The 17,410-nt window shown below is 41.3% G+C and overlaps 1 protein-coding gene and 1 long non-coding RNA gene across 3 annotated transcripts in view; both read left to right on the top strand.

The window, feature by feature from the left end:
• Positions 1-17,410, top strand: part of SLC1A3 (solute carrier family 1 member 3) — an 81,963-nt gene that overhangs the window by 43,374 nt on the left and 21,179 nt on the right. The window lies entirely within an intron of this gene.
• LOC134730436 (uncharacterized) overlaps positions 1-17,410 on the top strand; it is a 37,489-nt gene extending 20,079 nt beyond the window's left edge. The window contains exon 2 of the long non-coding RNA XR_010112199.1: positions 1-17,410. This exon is cut by the window's left edge and continues 19,259 nt beyond it. This is a non-coding gene — a long non-coding RNA (uncharacterized LOC134730436).

Below are 17,410 nucleotides of genomic sequence, written 5' to 3'. Positions count from 1 at the left end.
TCTCAAAATTTTTCCAGTCTCAATATACTTATGGGATAAAAAGTCATTCTTCTCAGTAATTAATAGTAGCTAATATAACCCTTTGCTTTTGTGTTTATTGTTGGTGTAGAGAGAGCAGAAGGAGCTATGTTAATTTGTATGGCTTTTAAAAACTAAAGATTATTCTGATATCCCAATATTCATTTCCCCCAGTCCTCAACCCTTGAGTGAGATGGGCCTTCCCCATTGAGAATCACTGTGTGAGTTTTCCAAAAACAATTAATTATAATACGTTCCATCATGGATTACTTTAGTGCACTTAAAATTTGACTCAAAATTTTACAAGCATTGATTTTACTTTCAGAAATACGTTTGTGGGCAGATGTGAAATTTTCCCATGGGAATATCAGTCTACCTTACTGTTTTGGGGACATCCAAGTCTTAGTGTAGAGGCGGGTGGGGAAACTAGATTAAATGTTGGGTGAACTTGTCTACTGTTTCTACCTTGACCTCTAACTCTCAGGTGAGGGTGGAAGTCCTCTCTCCTGAATACAGGATAGGGATTGTCTATAGTCTGAGGGAAAGGCTGCTTTCCACCGGGGTCATTTATCCATCTGTAAAAGAGGATTTTTCTCCCCTTAAATATAATCATAATACCCATTATCACTTGTTAAAACATAAATAATAATCCTTTAATAATGCCATTAGTCAGTTTTCAAAAATCCCCATTTCTTTTCTTTCTCTTTTCACAGTTTGTTTGAATCAAGCCATATTCATACATTGAATTTGTTTGACAGAGTCTCTGAATCTGTTAAGTTTGAAGGCTAGCTCTCACATTCTCTATCACCAGCTTTATCTCTGTCTTCCTTTCCCACCCTTCTTATTTGTAATTTGTTTGTTAAAGAGATCAGGTTGTCAGGTAAAATTAGTCTTCCACAATCTGGATTTTGATGATTATGTCACCATGGTATTGTTTAACATCTTTCTCTTTCCCCCAAACCATTGGTTTTCAGTCATGAGAGATAGATATAAGCATTAAAACTCTATAGCTGAAATGGCCTTGAAGATCCTTTGTAACCCATAGCTTTTAAAAGCTGGTACAAGTCAATTGGCCAAAGGATATTGAGTTAGGCAGGACCAGCCTTTGGCAATGCAATTGCTGCTTCCTCAGACTCAACAAAAATTATTTGTTTTCTTTGAAAATGGGAAAAAGCTACAGGATAAGTCATAAGGCATAAGCATAACTAGAATTGTCTGCAAAATAAGCTTATACACATGGTAAAGGCCTCATGATTCTAAGCCTGTGTCCCAGGTTCCCTTTCAAGTTACCAAGATTTGCAGAGTTACTTCATTATTATGAAGATGGTGAGTGCATGCAGAACAAATGTATTCCTGGTAAAAGAACATTAACATGATGGGGAATGCAGCTATTCTAGATGTGACATATAAGAGTAGGGAAACTAAGTTTATAAAAAAAAAAAAAAAAAGGAAATATAGAAACTAGGGGCTAAACTAGTAACTTGGCCCCTCCTTGGGTTCCTTCCCCACACCAGGCTTGCTGATTCTTCCTCCCTAACTCCACTGACCTCTACTATGGCCACCATCTGCACCCTAGTCTGGGCAATACCATATTGATCCTAATCTACACTAACTTCCTTTCTAGTCTCCCTGCCATCCCCCTACCCCACGATCCAGGGTCTTGCTCTTTTCTTATCTACTTTTTTTGCACAAAGGTAGCATGTTCTTCCTAAAACTCAACTCTGGGCTCATTCCCCACATTGCTTTTGGAATAAAGATCAAACTTCTCACATGGCTCCAGCTTGTGCCTTTCTGTCTTATTTCTCACTCCTCCTCCCCACCCTCCCACCCCCAGCCCAACCCCACTCCCACCCTAGTGTCTGCCTGGACTCTTTTCCCCAGCTTCTTCACCTGAAACCCCTCCTTACCCTCAGGTCTTACCTTGCATGTCACTTTCTCCAGGAAACATCTCCTACACACACAGTACAGTTAGGCAGCCCCATCGCCAGTCTCCACCTCTTCCAGCCAACTGTGTCATGAAAACGGGGACCATTTTGTTCAGCTCTCCATCCCTGGGGACAGACAGAAATCATCTTTCGAGATTCCAGAGAGTCTTAAGTTATTTTCTAAAGTGTTGTGAAAGTCTCCACTTTCATGTTAAAAAGTACTATATGCTGCATAACATTTTTCAGAAAGGGTTATTATGGAAGGGCCGAGGGCCAAAGTTCCAAGGTCCTGAAAGTATTACACTGCTTCCCTGAGCAGTGTCAGACCAGAAAAACCAACACCGGACTCTTGACTCAGGGAAATATTGCACCCTACTGCTAATTTATGTGGTTGGCTTTTTTATCTTTTTAAACAGGCAAAGAGAGCTTTGCCATGCTTTTCCTGGAAAGATTCACTGATTCAATCCTTCAGCTAATATTTGGTGGAATGCCTACTAAATCCATGGCATGCAATTCTGCCGTAGGACATGAAGTCGTGTGTGCCTGCTGTTGAAAGCAGTGAGTGTTACATGAGAGTTTTCTGATTGCCAGCTAGTTTGCTTCCCTGACAGGCATTTCCAGATGTGAGGAAAGATTTATTTTGGCACTCCCAGCTCCAAGTGGCGTGAGCGCACACACACATACACACACACACACACAACATTCACTCTCCTTCAGTGCTTAGGATTATCATCCTCTGCCTTCAAAGTTGGTAAATTGCGTTTGCGCTACAGCAGAATAGCTGGCTGTTGGTAACTTTCAAGGGGAGAAAGGGCATCTCTCCCTCCCCTGCAGCTGAGTACAACAGCTTAAAAATAGAACAATGTGTGTTTGGTGTGTTCTTTTCATCCTCTGCATCAATAACAGGTGTACAGTTACAGACACAAAGAGCTAGATTCACGTCTTCTGAAGCCTCCAGAGAATTCCCAGAGTTACCCATGGAGCAAGAACTGGGCCTAAAATATTTAGTAAAAAGAAAGTAACCCAATATATCTATGTATTACTAACACTGCTGTCTCACATGGCTTTATTCTTCTCCTCCCATAGTGATCCCCAGATGTAAATGCACAGCGGAAGAAAATTTTACCAAGAACAATTCTTAGCGACATTACATACCCACACTTTCCCCAAAACAAAATAAAGTTAATACCTCTAAAAATTGAACCACAGAAATTGGCGTGACTGCTGTAAATAGCAAACTTGGAAATGCTTTGGGTGAGGGTACAATACTGACCATTCAAATGCTTCCACTGGTTAATGCAGGTCTAGCTTCAAAAACCCAGTGTGAGAAGTCAGATTGATTTGCTAGTTTGCTTTTTATGCATTTTCTAAGATGTTTCTTCTTGTTTTATGACCTCTTAGAAGCACTGACCTCATATTTGCCTTGTGATTGAATGCTTTGCCCATCTTGCTGCACATCTGTGATCATTAATGGTATTACTTAATGAATAAGTTAGCATGTAAATTTGCAATGTGGAAACTGCATCCCCTGCCATCACACTTCTCAGCAGCTGCTTACAATTCTTTCACGTTCCCTCCCCAAGGAAATGGTTCATAACAGAATTGAACAGATGCTAGGTGTTTGGCAGCATTGTGAGCAACACTGGTTTTCAAAATTTAGGTTATTTCATGTCAGATAATTACAATTTCAACAGCTTTTAGGCCTTTAATGTGTGGCGGTGTTCACATAAATACTTAACCTCTGACTCCACATTTACCCCTCCCAAGTTCCCCTAACCTATTTATTGGTTCTGACAACACCACTACTAAATTCTTGGCTCTCAAAGTCGAATCTGGTAAACACGCATGGGCAGATCTGACTTGGCACTAAAATTGCTCCTTCTTTCTAGGTGAGCTTTTACAGTTGTTCCTGACAATAGTCAAGTGTTGCCAGAACTCCAATGTATAGTTTAGTAGAGTTTCCCAAGTGCCTCTCTCCTGGGCCCCTCGCTTCTGACACACACAGATCTCTTCTTTCTCAACCTGATGCACTGTTCTGTCTCATGGAATGCTGTGATGCCCTGGACTTGTGAGCTTTGAGAGCAAACACTAGGTCTTTCTAGAGCTCCTGAGAGTGGCATACAATAAGTGCTCAATAAATGCATCCCACATGAGCTGAGGATAATTAGCTAAAAATAAGGAAAATATTGATGCTTTTGTTTGTTTGTTTTGTTTTTGAGAGAGCCTCGCTCTGTCGCCCAGACTGGAGTGCTGTGGTGCGATCTTGGCTCACTGCAACCTTCGCCTCCCGAGTTCAAGTGATTCTCCTGCCTCAGCCTCCTGAGTAGTTGGGATTACAGGCATGTGCCACCATATCCAGCTAATTTTTGTATTTTTAGTAGAGACAGGGTTTTGCCATGTTGGTCAGGCTGGTCTCAAACTCCTGACCTCGTGATCCACCCTCCTCAGCCTCCAAAAGTGCTGAGATTACAGGTGTGAGCCACCGCGCCCAGCCTAATGTTTTCTTCTTAATCAGCTTTAATGTCAGAAGACTCAAAATCCACATCTGAGAGGTTCTTACACCCCTCCAGGGGCTGTTAGGAAACACAGTGAAAATGGTTTGGGCGTACAGAAAACACTCTGTGAGTGGGATGAGCCAATGGAAATGTTCTCGTGCTGCAGAACACTCAGTAGTAGATGAAGGGTGGTTTGTGTATCTTAATGACTGAGTCTCTGCTCATCGATATCCCAATCACTTGACTTCTTAACACAGTTTATCTCCCTACTTGAAACGTTTTACCTTTCCCCCCATTTGAAAGTTATTCGACACACATTCATGAAGCATTTCACAAATGCTGCAGCCTCCCTAAGACTGGATGCTGATAACACTTCTAAAGGGGCACAGACTCCATAAGACTGTGGATGCCGATACACTTCTCAAGAGGCACCATTTCCTTTCCCCTAGCAAGCCTTGTATAGCTCTGTCCCCTCACTGGATACACAGAAAACAGTCTTGACCGAGCATCTGCCATATGTCTTCATGCTACGTTCCCTTCCTTGTCCCCATTGCATGTGTGCTCTGCATCATGCAGGGCTGCTATTGTCTAGCTGAGGCTGTTAATTCATTCAGTATTGAGGCCCTCCAGTTAGCTGTGCTAGGTGCCTAAGAAGGAAGTCACAGCACTGTTAACCATAGAGTCCAGGTCCTACATCTCCTTCCTCTGCAGAGTGAGGAGATGTTTTCATCTGAAAAGGTGAACAGGGGCCAGCTGAGTGGTGCAGGGGACATTCGCTTTGGCTGCATTTATTTGTAGTAATTCCTGTTTGGTTCTTAAGAACACAAACTTCTGGAGCTACCAGTTGCAGCATTGACTAGCTGTGGGAGAAGTCACTTTGGCATTCAGGGCTTGTTTATGGAGTGGAAATAATAGTAGTGACAGTAATAAAAATGTTTGTTGTATGTGCCTCCTGGGGGACCTGGAGGTGAGCTCACGGGGAATCATGGCTGTGAGCATGGTCTATGTGAATCTATAGGCATTGGCTAATGTCAGTGACTACTACACTCTGAGATTCTGCTTTAATATTATAAACACCAACTTCAAAAGCCCTTTTGGCTTCTTTGCCGGAGAGTATCAGGTGTAAGGTCTCTCTTTGCACTTGCATCAAATGTCTGCCTAGAGAGGATCATTTCCTCAGCCTCGGCTTGGTCAAATGATGGCATGCTCACTGGCTGTGCCCTGGCTTTGTCACTAATTGTTAGGCAGTTTCAGAGATCGTGTTGCATGTTACTTCACCCCCTTTCTGCTGACTGGCTGCCTCCTGAGTGCTGCTTACTGCAGTGCATAGATGTTTCTGAAAACTGCTTATGGGTGACCCTGAGTAAACAATTAAAAGTCACTGTATTTTCTATGTTAGAATTAAAAAATCTACCTTGCCAAGAAAGCTTGTGACCTTGTAAAGATTGGGAAAACTCCACTTGTCATAAACTTAACCAGTTTCCAACTCATGCACTAAAGCAAAGCTTGAAGCCACTTTGCCTTATCAAAAGGCCATGAAACTTTCATTCTGTCCTAGCCTCACCACTAACTAGTGGTGTCATTTTGTACATCATCAAGCCTTTTGGGTTCCTTGACCTCACTCACCAGACCTGGAGGGCCCCGGCCAGTTTTAGGCATTTAATTTTGACTTTTTGATGACAGAATGGTTTCCAAGGGTGTTTGAGATTCCCTGTGGGATTATGTTCACTACAATCAAGTTTCCGTTGCATTAAGATGAGTGCAAGTTAGAGGAAACACATCACAGGGTTTACTTAGCCTGGAACAGAGCTGGACGCATGGTTGCTCCTCAGTAATTAGATAAATAAGATGTGATTTACATCAGAAGCTGTAAATGACTGAGAACATTGGTGTTGCAGTAAAGATTATACTTATTCTACCTTAAAGTACTAAAATCCTAATCTTGATTACAGGTTAATTCTATAATTGGTCAGTGACTTTTTAATTTTACCTGCCATAATAATTGCTAGCAACTACTGGGTATAAAAAATATGCTGGTTATTAAACATATGTACTTGTTATTCCTTCTGAAAGGTCATTGTTATTATTCCCATTTTATAGATGAAGAAACTAGGTCTCAGAGAGGTTGCATAACGTCTCAGGGTCTCCCTGCTAGCAAGGGGCTGAGCTTGAATTCAAACTCAAATCTACGTGTCACTAAAGCCCCCTCTCTCTAGAGCCATGTAACCCCTGATGTGGTATGTGGCCTCTAGATTAGTACTGGATCAGTTTATAATTTTAAAGTGCATTTGTTCCCTTAAGTCTTTTCTCCACATGAGCTAAATATTTTTCATAATTTTTCTGTACTCGTGTACTTAGCCCTTTACATCATGTGTGGTTGAACATTCTATTATTTGGTGAGACTATGACTGTCTAATTGTTCAGTGAGAATCTGACTTGTCTACGCAACAAAAGAACTCCTTGAGAAGAGGAGCTACTATTTGTACATTTGCATTGCAGCCCTGGTTGCAGTGATGAACTCTTGCTATAGTATGTTACAAAAATATGTCATTGATTTGTAGATTGAGTATAGTTGCTTAATTATTCTCACCTGCTGAATTTGCAGAATTTGTCATTCATCATTCATTCAACAAAGCTATACTGAGTTCCTGCAGTGTTAGTCACTGGGCATATAGTAATCAATGTAAACCATCGTGTATTACTATACTTGAAGGGCTGTGACCTGGAAAATCACTGATATGTTATTCCAGAACGAATAAAAGTGAAGTTGAACTTAAGGCATATACTTTAAAAGAATGGACTTTTTAATAATCATTGTAGCACAACCAGAAATTTTTGCTAATGAATTATCCAATTAACTTTTCTGAAGCCTAAAATAATTATGCTGTTATTTCTTTTGCATATGAATAACTTCTGTTTGTATTGATCCTTGATGCATTTACATCTCTGCCCAAATGATATGACATTCCTATCTAGTGGGGAAGGATATTTATTAGCTTATTCTTCTCTAGATTGATACTACTGATTCTTTTAGGAAAACAGTAATTCCTGAAGTTACAAAGTCAGGCTAACAGTATTCCCACAAAACATCTTGTAATAGCTTCATGTGCATTTTTTTGTTTAAAAAGTGCTCCCTTTCTATAATCACTTTTTGGTTGTGGAATTCCTGAAACAATTTGTTTTGGTCATTCTGAAAAATTCTGAATCTTCCCTAATACCTTTAGTAATAAAATAGGACCTGAAAAAAATCACGAAGTGTCTTTGAATCTGGCTGAATATCTAGACTTAATGAGTGTTTAAGGCTCCATGTCAACCTGCAAAGACACCTGGTGAAGCACCCTTGTGTACTTTTCTAAAAAAACCCTGCCCTGTTCCATACTTTAATCAACGACTCAACAACATAGAAGTCATCTACATAGTGTTTTCATATGACATAAGCCCAAAAAGGATGGCTTCCACTACATATGCCTGTGATCATGATTCATAATGATTTCAATAGGCTGCAATGCTGGATGGAAACCAACATGATGAAGTTGAGCAAGGAATAAGTGTACACTTCTGCTTTTAGATTCAAAAGGCAATTGCGCAATTACAGGATGGGGAACAACTGAGCTTGGCAGCAGTTCATGTGACTAAAGGCTTAATGTGAACCAACAGTAGGAAGTGGTGGCTAAAAAAGAATGAATATAGCCGTGTGCTTCCTCAGTAGAAATATTAATAGTCACTGTACTCTGCACTGACCGCACTGCATTGGGAATAATTTGTTTGGTTCTGAGCACATTCAGGAGAGGCTTTGACAAAGCAGAGTAGCTACTAAGAGGGTGTTGAATCCAATCCAAGACACATTTATTAGACTCCTGTTTTGGGCAGGCAATGTGCTAACCAGGGCAGGCAATAAAGATACAAAGAGACTTTGCCAGTCTCTAGGCTCAAGGAGTTGAAAATTTAAATAGAGAGTCAGACAGGTACACGCATGACTATAAAACAAAGCCCCCCATGAAACCAAGAAGCACAAAGAAAGGGTTGCGGGAATTCAGGGGCTGGGCTAGTGGTCAGATTTCCACAGGAAATGAGGACGAGAGCAGAGGAAACCTTAAGAGCAAAGAGACAGAGACAGGAAAACCCAAGGCATGTCTAGGGAATGCTGAGAAGTCTGGGTTGCCTGGCAGAATAGGGTAGGCCTGCGTAGGAAATGAAGCTGAAAAAAGGTTTGGGCCAGAGCGTGAGGACATTGACTGGTAGGCAGTGGGAGGCATTACAGGTTGGTGAGCATCTGGAAATAATGATATATGAGGATCTGTTGGAGAAATGATGCATATTGAGTCTATAGAAAAGAAGACCAAAGTCCCCTGGTAAACATATATCAGACTTGCTTTGGGTTCCTCCAGAAGCAAAAATTTATCTCAAAGGGAAAGGGTTAAAAGGAATGAGATTTTAGATTTCTAAGCAGTGTTTTTTTTGTTTGTTTGTTTAATCAAAGCTGCCCATGGTGAAGACTTACCCTAGAAGATTGTGAGCACCATTGTGGTGGGACTCAGAGAAAGTTTGGTAACTGACACTCTAAACAGAGTTGGGGGAGAAATGCTGCAGCTTCACCAAGTGGCCTGGGCATTCTAGGGATTACCCATGGCCTTTGCAATGTGTAATTATCCATGCTTGAGGTTTTTTTTTCTTCTTTGACTTAAGACATCCATTAGTATGTCATTTTCTGAATAAAGCCACTATGTTATGACTCTCCAGTTCAATGAGAGATGTCAAACTAACTCCAGTGCAGGTCCCAGGGCTGTGACAGTAGCCACTCACCATGACTGTGGCACTTTACAACTTACCCTTTTTTTTTTTTTTTTTACTGTGATATATGGCTTCCTTTCAAACATGACTTTAAGCAGATTACTGTCACGATTCCACATTGGATAGATCAAATGCACATCAATGATTGATACCAGTCTAGTGTGAAGAAGAATTTATTTTACAGAAAATCTCCAAGACAGTAGGCATAGTGATCAAACAGTGGGCTCTGGAGTTGGAGAGACTTCAGATGCCAGCAATGCCACTTATTAGCTGTGTGATCCTGAGTGAGGGACTTAACCTCCCTGTTTCCTAATCCATAAATGCAGAGTGACCATTGTTAGCCTCCACCTTGTAGGGTTGTTAGGAGGATAAAGGAGGTGAAGCACTCAGCACAGTGCCTTGCAGTAGGCTCTAATTTGACTGAGTTCTTATGGTTTACAGTGGTGTTCCAAGGAGCCCTTCAGAGCTAAAAATCCTTTTTTAAAAGCAAAAATAAAAACATCACTGTCACCATATGCCACATATTATTAAGGCATCACGTATGTTAATTTATTGTATTCTCAAAAACATCCATTTGCCAAGAGAGTGAGGGATTACATACCTTGACCAGTCACAAGCTGATAAGTGGGGAGAGCCAGGATTCAAGCCAAGCAGCCCTGGAGTTCATGTTGATGACAACCATTTCCTTCCAGTTCGTACCAACACGTTTCTGTTTTCCTCCAATTCCATTCCAAATCACTCCGCTAGATAATTTGATGTGTTTTATTTGTTTAGGCCAGTTTCACAATATTTTTTTAAGTCCTGTTGACTGTAATAAATACATCAAAGGCTTAATGTTTATGTCCTTTGCCAGAGTATCAAGAAGGTCCTTAATAAATGTTGAAAGAGTGCACGAATAAGTGAAAAAGTTTTAATTGTAGGAGTAATTTATAGTCACTTTTAGAAGAAGCATGTTATCCTGAACGTAACTTCACTACCTTACCAATTCATTCCATTATTTGTGATGAGCCATAGTCCTTTGAATCCTTCATTTAAAAATCATTGTTTTGTACCTGGCTTCTCTTTACCTTATGTATAGTTCTTCTATTCCATACTTCTCTTTAACAACAATGTCCCCAGTTCTATCACTCGCTGTCTTTTTAAATCATTTAGTGTGACTATATTTTACTCAAATATATCTATCTACCAATTGTGTTTGTTCCAAACCCTGGTGACTGTATCTTCATCACTCACTCTATTCCTAAATTCCAGATTAAAGAATTATTTTACCAACCCATCTCATGCAACTCAAGTCAACCAAATGTTACTTCCACAACCTTTCTCTATACGCCTTCCTAGACCCCAGAAATCTATTCAGGATAAGTGAAGTTTGCTATAAGGGACTGTCCACAATTTTCTTGTATAATTTTTGGGATTCCTAAATACCCCTTGAAAAAAAACATTGGAATATGAAGCTGAGAAGAAACTATGCACATAAGTATTACAAAACTAAAGTAGAATGTGCAGAAACAACTCCCTCCTAGAGAAGGAAGAAAGCTACAAAAGTGTTATGCCACTACTTGTGGAATATATCAGCAATTATTCAATTCCATTGATGCCCTTGGACCTGGGGGCAAAAACGTAGCTTTTCCTGTTCCAAGGGAAGAATGTTCTGTTACAATGGTAACCAGAAACAGGGAAGCCGACCAATTCTAGAGTTTACTCCGACAGTGTTTTCACTCTATGCAGTAACACTGCTTTATTGTTTGGCTCTGGTAGCTGAGAGAACAATCTCCCACTCCCTAGGTGAGACTATTCTTTTATAGGAACTATTCTTTTAGATAAAACAACCAATGAGCTTTCAAATGCTGAGAAAACTAATCAGAACTGAAAGGGGGTGCCGTTGGCCACAGCCCAAGAAATATGCGGACTAAGATAAAAGCCCCTTCTGAATTTTTCTCCATCCAATCTTCCTTTGATTTCTCATCTCCCTTCCTTTTCTCTACGTTTTCTCTTTTCTCTTTCTCCTCTTGTCATTCTCTCAGCTCTATCTCCACAATCTTCCCTTTCTCCTCTCCTCAGCCCCAGCTCTATCACCAAAGATTTCATTTTGCACACTCTTTTTACTGGCCAAAGTGTGGACCTGAATTTTTTAAATGTATTTTCTTATATAGTAAATAAGATTCACATCTCTGGATTTAATTTAAAAAATAGACAAAGTGGTGGCTCATGCCTGTAATCTCAGCACTTTGGGAGGTCCAGGCGGGCGGATCACCTGAGGTCAGGAGTGCAAGACCAGACAGGCCAACGTGGCGAAACTCCGTCTCTACTAAAAATACAAAAATTAGCCAAGCGTGGTGGTGGGCACCTGTAATCCCAGCTACTTGGGAGGCTGAGGCAGGAGAATCACTTGAACCTGGGAGGCAGAGGTTGCAGTAAGCTGAGATCATGCCACTGCACTCCAGCCTGGGCAACAGAGCGAGACTCCATCTCAAAGAAAAAGAAAATAAACAAGGTGAACATGTTTTATTCACTAGTTGCTTTTTTTTCTTTAAAGAAATACATCTGTTTGAAAAATCTTAATTTCAGTTTCAAGCAACAAACTTAACTTCAGTCCATTTCAGAGTGCTAACGTTGGAATCTGGTTCCAGAATCTTTGCAGAGTGTGGGTGGGCACAGGTGCATGTGGCTCCTTTGGCCATAAGAATCTGCTGCTTCCCAGCCTCATGACTGGGCCTGGAGTCACACTCCTGCTTCGGCTGTTCTTTGGCAAAGCAGGGCCAGAATGAACTGGTCTTTAACATTCATATATTGCTTTCAACTTCTATGAGGCTTTCATTTCAATTCCTTTTCTTCTGTGAGGGACAGGCCTTCCTTGGGAAGAAAGGTCACCCCTTGAGTCTGACATGCTCTGCAGTCAATTTGAGAAGCCTTTTGGTTAATTTTGGACAAGTCAAGCCTGGTTGTGGAATTCGGTCCCATTTAGCATTCTGCCAGCTAGGAAACGTGCTATCTCGATCATCTTCCCAAGACAGTCATGCGGGAAGGTCTTTTCGGTAACAAGAAACACAATCCAAAGTAAAGACAGCTTTTGTGGAAATTGCAAACTACTCATCCAGTGGTCAGTTGTAAATCATGATTCTTTTGGAAAGAAAGGGAGACAGGCTGGGGCTCTGGCCCTCAAAGAACTTCCTCTCATTAAACCAAAGCAATTTGCTGCTCTCCCCAGGCTCTTTCTGTGCGTAATTTCACCTACTTTTCCCGCCACCATCAGTGCTCCTGGTGCTGCTGGTGAATGGGCATCATGGGGAGACAGGGCTTTCCACGTGATAGAGGTTTCTTTCCAAACCTAGGCTTTACAGGTAGATCCAAGGGTGGCTTTCGTCAGCCTGTTGCCCCCACTGCCCAACACACACTTTGCTTTTTGCTGCTATTTTCTGCGGTCCTGGGTTTCTAAATCTTGGCAAGAGGACAGTCATTCCTTTGTGCTCGGCTGTTACAATGAGGTAGCCAGAGAAAGGGTCTTGGTCTGAGGCTGTCAGCTGTTACTAATCACGACTCCCCGGCCCATGGTGGGTCCCGCTCGCCTCTCCCTCTTGCTCTGCTTAGCACACATAAAGAAGATGAATTACTCTCTGGTTCCTCTTCAAAAAAGCATATTGTGCGGCACATTCCAATACAGTGAGCGAAGGATGGGCTCATGTGAAGGGTAAACGGGTATCCAAATCACCTCGCAGCGGGGCTCGCGCCGGCAGCTGTGGGCCTCTGAGAAGTGAATTTCGGAGCTGCCCCTTCTGAGAGTTTCCGGCGACCTCGCTGAGAGTGAGAGGAAGTCCCTGCGGTGGGCCCTCTGGCAAACCACATACTGGAAAGATCGCGGGACTGTGTTAAGCTGTCATGAGAGTCAATTGAATGGTCAAGACCAGCGTAGACAGAAATAAAGCTTGACCACTCAGAGGCCGCCATGGGCTGCTTACCCGGGAGAGGCAGTCTCCACCCCAAAGGTTAAGCCAAAGGGCGCTAGAAGTTCTTTGATGTTAGAAGTAGCAGTGGTGGAAGTTGTGCCTCAGTTTCCTCTCATTGCTTCCGAATTAAAGTTCATCCTCAAAGGACGACTGTAGCCAGAGAAAAGGGATTGTCTGCTTAGTCCTATCAGACCGAGGATACAGTGATTTACTTGACTTTTTCTGCCACTAATAATACTGTCTTCGCCACTGATTTTTTTCTACTTAACAATCTTTCAAAAGAGAATGTTTCTCTTTTGCTTTTCTACACTTCATTTTCTTTTCTTGTTTGTTTGTTTTTGTTTTTTGAGACGGAGTCTCGCTCTGTCCCCCAGGCTGGAGTGCAGTAGCGTGATCTCTGCTCCCTGCAACCTCCGCTTCCCAGGTTCGAGCAATTCTCCTGCCTCAGCCTCTCGGGTAGCTGGGATTACAGGCATGCTCCACCACGCCCGGCAATTTTTTTTTTTTTTTTTTTTTTTGTATTTTTTGTATTTTTAGTAGAGACGGGTTCCCCATGTTGGCCAGGCTGGTCCTGAACTCCTGACCTCAGGTGATCCACCTGCCTCAGCCTCCCAAAGTACTGGGATTATAGGCGTGAGCCACCGCGCCCGGCCCTGCACTTCATTTTCTTAAGGAACACTAGAGCTTGAAGAAAAAGACCTGTTGACAAGTTTTAAGGGTCAAATTTAAAAATCAGTTTCCCTGATAAAGTATGTGCCATCACACGTGGCAAATCTGTAAGGAACACTTGGTGTTTTCATGTAATGTAATCGTATAAGGCTAAGCCGTGTTATAGGCTAATAAAATGTCATTTGTGATATTATAAACAGCCATAATGAGAAGGAACCTTTGACCAGGGTGAGAACCCGTGTGAAAATGCTTGTGACTGTGAATTCTGCAAAATCGTTCTCCGCTCTTCATGGAGATGGTTTCATTCTCTTCACCAAGAATCACTGATAAAAGTAAATTGCCTTCTTTGCTCAAAATTCCATGAAGTGAACCTTTCTAAAATGTATTCCCTTGTTACGATGTCCATAAAATTTCTGTTCAAGTGAAATGACCCAATACCAAAGGTCACTATCCTCATTCTGTGGTCTCCACTAGTGAGATGAAGCAAGTTCTTGGGTATGGTGGACAGCCCAAGATCATAGGAAACAAACATGGTAGGAAGGGAAGACAATACATAGTTCATGGTTCCTTTTTGTTGCTGTTGTTGTTGTTGTTTTTAGACAGTTTCGCTCTTTTTTGCCCAGGCTGGAGTGCAATGGCATGATCTCAGCTCACTGCAACCTCTGCCTCCCAGGTTCGAGGGATTCTCCTGCCTCAGCCTCCCAACTAGCTGGGATTACAGGCGTGCACCACCACATCTAGCTAATTTTGTATTTTTAGTAGAGACAGGGTTTCACTATGTTGGCCAGGCTGGTCTCGAACTCCTGACCTCCAGTGATCCACCCTCCTCAGCCTCCCAAAGTGCTGGAATTACAGGTTTGAGCCACCATGCCCGGCCCATGGCTCCTTTTTAAAGCCTCTACTATTAACCAAATGGGGGTTTATGCCAGTGTTTACAAACATTTTTTTTTTACCAGAAACTACAATAATAAATATATTTTGTATTGCAACCTGGCATTCACACACATACACACAGAGAGCTGAAAAAAAATTCTCACAAAACAATACTTACCTTTACCACATGTGACACACTGTGATATTTTCTATTCACTTTGATTAATTGATGAAAATACTAGTTATGACCTACTAAATTGACTTCATGAAGGCACACATTTAGACCACAGGCCTCTCTTTCATTCCCTTCTCTGCATTTCTATTTTCATTTACTCATTCATTCACCTGTTAACATATGGACAGATAGAGCTATAGCAGTTACTTCTATAGGCTCATCTGCAAGAGGGAAATATGTTAGCAAAACAGGGAAAATAATACAGGAGTGCCAGAGAGAAGGCAAAGGAAGGGAAAGCAATAGGGTGCCCATTCCATGGTGGTGAGTAATAAGTGGAAGTTTTCCAGCCTCCTGGCCTTCCTGAGCAGCTTAGGGCCACCTTGCCGGGAACTCATTCCCAGCTCTGGAAATGAAACTCCGGGTGCCGCTGGGTTTGCATTGACACTCTTTCCCCACAAGGTTTGTCTCTTGTTGTTCCAGACAGAATGAACCTCATTATTTTGGATTAATTGGGGGAAGATCAACCAAAATTAGTGAGTCAGAATTAAAGAGTGTTTTAAACAAAAGCAACTTTAGAATTTGTAATTCATATAGTAACCCAATCTAAGTGTTAGAAAAAAAAAAGCCTGTGGCTTCTATCCAGCATAGCAACAAAAACACTAATAAGAATGGCTGGTTATTCAAAAAAATGATTATTGAGCCCCTCTATGTGCAGACACTATGCTAGGCACTCAGGCCACTGCGATGAATAAAACAGATGGTCCCGCTCTCTTGGCACTAAAATTCTGGTAGCAGGAGACACAGAATGAACAAAACTGTCCTTTATCAAGGACCTACTTTGTACCCTGTAAATATGTTTTCTCTAATCTTGCAATGTAGGTATTGTTAGTGTATTTTCTACATCAGAAGTAAGGCTTAGAGGTGAAATAATGCTTTGTGAACAGCTTGTTTATTATGTACCTGTTTAATAAGTAATAATAACACCTAACATTTGTTGAATGCTTACCATGTGCTGAACACTACTTTAAGTGCTTTCTATATGGAAGCCCCTTTAATGCCAGTGAAAACCCTATGAGGGAGCTTCTATTTTTCACATTCCACAGAGGAGGAAACTGAGGCTTGGAGAAGCCACATGGTACCAGAGCCAAAAGTAGAATCCAGGTATTCTAACGTCAGAGTCTGAACTCTTAACCACTGTGCCACTGTCTCTTAGATTACATCCCGAGGCTATCACTGGCTTACTAACTGTGATGCAAAATTGTGACATAATCATTCTTTACCAACAATTTGGAATCCAACTTTTAATGATTTGTCTTCGGTTCCAGAACCCTTAGAATCATAGCACTTTGCAGTGTTTTTACAAGCTAGTCTATAAAGGGGCCAGAAGAAAATATTTTTGCACAGAAAAACAATATAGTTCTAGAGAGAGATTTGAAGTGACTTTCTTTGTGCTCCCTCCCCACCCCTCACTGCCTTTCCTGGGTGAGTTTTTTCACCCTCCTCCTCTCTCTCTTCCTAGGATGGCAGTGTACCCTGGACTCAGCAGTGGGCAGCTGCCTAGGACACACGGGCCCATTTTTCAATCTGTAATTATGAAGTATATTGTATTTTTAGAGTTTGATTTTCTTATTTAAAAAATCTTATATTCACATGAATATGATACATATTAGCGCTCATCCTTGATTTCCTTGTAAGTTTGCCCATCTTGAAATTCTAGGAGGGTTGAGAACAGGCGTCTTTCATTAGATGCGTGTATGAGAAACTCATTGTGGAGAAGGAGTACATCTAAAATAAAATAAAAACTGAAACAGAACAATCTTCTTGAATCAGCAGTTGCCATCACTCTTTTCTTTCCTTCTGGACCTGTTCCAGTGGCCCTGGAAGAACAATGAAACATCATGGGGATAAGTGGGAAGACAATTCAAAACAGAAGACTACTTCTCTAGATTTCGTGTTTCAAAACCAGAGATGGGAATTGTTGAGGGAAGTACACTGATACATGTCAATGTCCAAGTCACAGATTTTCAGCAGACCGGAGAATAAAATCCATGCCAATGATGGAAACTTGGGAACTTGGCACATTTTATGTTGTCCTTTAATACTTGACTGAATGTATATTTTATTTATCCAAGAAGTCATATTAATTATTATACCATAAGAGATCTAATTTACCATAGAGACTTACAGAGTACCACATACACATTTCCAAAACATTCCCTCTCTGCCCCCTAAAATCCCATGAATTTGGTGCATATTTGTTGTGACAAATCAATTGCCAAAAGACTGTCTTTATAATTACCTATTTGCTCAAGAAACTCCCTTCCTTTCCTCTCTCTTCCATGTGATTACTGCCTAAAATACTCAGGTGTTTGAAGCAAAGTTTTAATCTTTTACTTTCCAGAAAGCATCTTATTCAGTCTCCTTCTGATGCTTAACTCATTGTTGAACAGAAATAGGTTTGGAGAAATGATTGCTTGCTTGATAAGTGGTTATTTATGGGTAGACTTGTAGAAAAGAAAA

Source organism: Pan paniscus, chromosome 4 (genome assembly GCF_029289425.2).
Source record: "Pan paniscus chromosome 4, NHGRI_mPanPan1-v2.0_pri, whole genome shotgun sequence".
Classification (NCBI taxonomy): domain Eukaryota; kingdom Metazoa; phylum Chordata; class Mammalia; order Primates; family Hominidae; genus Pan; species Pan paniscus.
Note: the sequence above shows the minus strand (reverse complement) of the source record. Positions and strands in the feature narration are given on the sequence as shown.